The following is a 4,128-nucleotide window of genomic DNA, read 5'->3' on the forward strand; positions in this document are numbered from 1 at the left end:
GTGGAGGAGGAGGAGGAGGAAGGGGGAAAGAGACCCCGGGGCGGGTGGAGGGCGGCGGAGGGCGGGCGGGCGGGCGGAGGGCGGGCGGGCGGGAGAGGGCGCAGGCTGCGGCTGCTCCGGCTGCTGCCTCTGCTGGTCTGGGAGGGGGACGGGGCGGAGCGGCCCGCTTTCAACCCCGCGCACCCTCCGACCCCGGAAGCGCTAACCGCCCCGGGGGCCGGCGAGGCGACTGCGTCGTCCAAACCCTCCCCACGCAATACGGACGGCCTCCCAACAGCCTAGAGCGGCTCCGTGGACACCACTGACACCAGCGAGACAACTGGTAGCAGACGGCGAAGTTCATGATAGAGCGGCAGCGTGGGGGGGGCAGGGAGGAAACTAGTGTCCCCTAGCGGGCTGGCTGGAAAGCCCAGGCGTAAGTGCGGAGAGAGTTGGCAGTCGCCATGGATAAAGGAAACAGGGGAAAATGGGATGTGTGAGGAGAAACTGACAAGAGCCGGGAAAACCCAGTAGTCTATAGTGATACTCAGAAAGAGAAAAAAAGCTAATTTGCCACATTGGAGGTCACTTTTACACCAACTTACTCTGAAAATTGGTAATTAAAAGGAAAGATTTAAGCATTTACCCTTTCTTTTAGGAAGAACTGTAGTTCATCTCTAGTCGATAAGGGAAAACTTTTTTCAAGAGTTCCATATAATGAATGTAGGGAAATAAAAAAGTTAGAAAATCACCATTTATTCTCCAACCCAAAATGAAATAATTGATTCAAGCAAGTGCCATCAATCATCAAAACTCTAAGGGAAAGTTTGTTAGGGAGCAGGATGTTATCCTGGTGCCAAATATCACATGGACTATTTGAAAAAGAAGAAAGAAACCCGAAAATTTTAAATCGAAACATCATATAGTCACCACCTTACCCAAGTGATCAAACTTTGCATCACTAATAGTACAACTTTGACATAGTCCTTGGTGAGATGCAATAAGTACATAGCATCATCTATTAAGTATTCTTGTCAAGTGTTTAATCTTAATATAATCAAGCCTTCAGACCCGATTTGCAATTTACAGGAAATTTACAAGGGATAAAGGAAAAAGTTAAACACATCAAGGAGATAATCAGCAAATCCAGAATCCAGGACATTCTACAAGACAACTAGGCTGTTCTCTTCGAAAAGAAAGAGAGGAGGAAAAGGAACGGGAGGGAAAAGAGGAGAAATTTAAAAGAATGATAATCAAATGTAATGTGTGGATCTTGTTTGGATCCTGTTTTTTTAAGAAGAAAAACAGCTATATAAGACATTTCGGAGACAACTGAGGAAATTCAAACATGAACTGAACATTAGCAAATTTTAGGAGGTGTTGTTAGTTTTCTTAAGTGTGATAATGGAATTGTGGTTATGCAGGAGAAATGCTGTTTTAAGAGGTACATGATGAAATATTTAAGGGTGAAGGGTCATGATGCATGAAACAGACTTTCAAATGGTTCACATAGGTATATAAATGAAGCAAACTTGGTAAAATGTTAACAGTTGTTGAGTGTAGGTGGTAGGTTTATGGGTGATCATTGTACTGTTCTTCAAACTTTTAAAAAATAATTTTCAGGGAATTCCCTGGCGGTCCAGTGGTTAGGTCTCTGCACTTTCACTGCCATGGCCTGGGTTCATTCCCTGATAGGGGAACTAAGATCCTGTAAGCCCCGTGGTGTGCCCCCCCAAAATAATAATAATTTTCATAATAAAAATTGGAAAAAATATGATGTGGAATGGAACAAGATTGGCAAAGTGTTGATAATTATTGAGGCTAGGTTATGGGAAATAGGAGTTCATTAAACTGCTTTCTCTACTCCTGTATATATCTGTAAATTTCCAAATTAAAACTTTTGTTTAAAAAATAGAGAAGAGCCCTGGAAGGGAATAAAACAAAATAAAAAGAAGGATATTGAAAGAGACAGCTACTACAGGGTTATTATTTACCCTTGTTTGAGTTCTTCAGGTGTCAGTTCTGGCCTTAATATTAGTCAAGTATTATTGGACAACCCCAATTCAGTGGAATTATCTGAAAAGAGATAGCTTTCTGAAGTGGAAAATAAGGCTTGGGGTCTCCAATGCCTTTCCTTCCACCCTCCAAATGATGGGTGGGCATTAGGAACAACGTGAGATAGACATAAAAAGAAGTCTGTCATTTGGCAAAGGCAAGGGGCAGAGCAAATACTGACAGAGAGCAAAGGAGGTAGGAAAATGTTAGGACACTCAGAAAAAAGCAAACCAAGGAGCAGGCTTACTGTGAGGCCTGGGCTGAAGGTCAGATTAACCTCAAGATTTTGCAGTTGGGTCATTTACACCCCAGGGGCTCTAAGAGCTGGGGTGAAAGTGAGTGGCTATCTGTGAAATCATCTCTAATAATGGGCGCAAAACAAAGATCAAATTAAAAGTTGATAAAATAATACAACATAACTCTACTAACAATAACATGGCTTCTGCTGGGACTGGCCAACAGTTGCAGCCAGCTTTGAAAAAGATGCATCCAATAGCAACACTTGATAATTTTATGAATCAATAAATTCTTCTCAGAAGTGGAACCAAATTAGTCAAGTGAGTGAACTTGCCTACAGCTACAAAACAACCTGAAACAGGGAAATGATTCCGAAAAGACAGCAAACTGAAGACTCATCCTATGACTTAACAGTCCCCAAAGCTACAGTGTCAATTTGGATTTTTTTTTTTTTTTTTTTGCTGTACGCGGGCCTCTCACTGTTGTGGCCTCTCCCGTTGCAGAGCACAGGCTCCAGGCACGCAGACTCAGCGGCCATGGCTCACGGGCCTAGCCGATCCGCGGCACGTGGGATCTTCCCGGACTGGGGCACGAACCCATGTCCCCTGCATCGGCAGGCGGACTCTCAACCACTGCGCCACCAGGGAAGCCCTGGATTTTATTAATAGACCTAATGGGTTTCCTATCCTTTCCCATTTTCAATTACTTGTGTGGAAATCTTACTATACTTAGTTCCTAGTAAGAAAAGAATGGCAGAATCCCAGATCCTCTCATGGACATTGGGCCTAAGACAAAAACATGTGAGAACCACCATCTTTAGAGTCTTATACTGATGCACAAAACACGGCGCACCAACCTAGTGCTCTCGGGAGCCAGGCAAGTAATGTAACTGGCCTAATGAAAGGCAACAGGGGGACTTCCCTGGTGGCGCAGTGGTGCTAGAGTTTCCAGCTTGAAATCTGAAACTTTATTGAAAATGTCTGATAATTAACACAGAGAGTGGTCCCTCAAAAAAAAAAAAAGTCCATGGCCAGATATAGCTGTAAGCATCCAATTTTTCAACCTCTGGCAAAGATATATGTACCAAAACGCTCCCCACAGCAGTTAAATGTATAGCAAAGTTGAAAACATTCTAAAATTCCAGCAATAAAAGATTGGTTGAATGAAATGCTGTTAAAACAATGTTATCCACACACACACACATACACATACTGATATGGAATCAACTCCAAAATAGATAATTAAATGGGAAAATGTTAGGTCCAAAAGAGGGCCTGTACTATGCTCCCATTTGATATAAAGTCAGGGTAGGGGCAATAGGAACAATGTAAAGTAGAAATAGAAAGGGAGGGGATATTTAACTATGTTCAGAATAGCTCTGGAAATTTACAAAAGAATTTGGTAGTCGTGGTTGCCTTTGGGGAGGAAGCTGGAAATCTGGGATGAGAAGAGAACCTTACTTTTCACCGAGCATCCTATTAAAAATGTTACAATTTTCCCCCAAGTACATGTATTACTTTTAGCTTTCAAAAAGTTAATAGGGGCTTCCCTGGTGGCGCAGTGGTTGAGAATCCGCCTGCCAATGCAGGGGACACGGGTTCGAACCCCAGTCTGGGAAGATCCCACATGCCGCGGAGCGGCTGGGCCTGTGAGCCCTGGCCGCTGAGCCTGCGCGTCCGGAGCCTGTGCTCCGCAACGGGAGAGGCCACAGCAGTGAGAGGCCCGTGCACCGCGATGAGGAGTGGCCCCTGCTCGCCGCAACTAGAGAAAGCCCTCGCACAGAAATGAAGACCCAACACAGCCAAAAATAAATTAATTAATTAAAGAAAAAAACTTATAAAAATGGCTAAAATAAAA

This window comes from Lagenorhynchus albirostris, chromosome 11 (assembly GCF_949774975.1).
Source record: "Lagenorhynchus albirostris chromosome 11, mLagAlb1.1, whole genome shotgun sequence".
NCBI lineage: Eukaryota > Metazoa > Chordata > Mammalia > Artiodactyla > Delphinidae > Lagenorhynchus > Lagenorhynchus albirostris.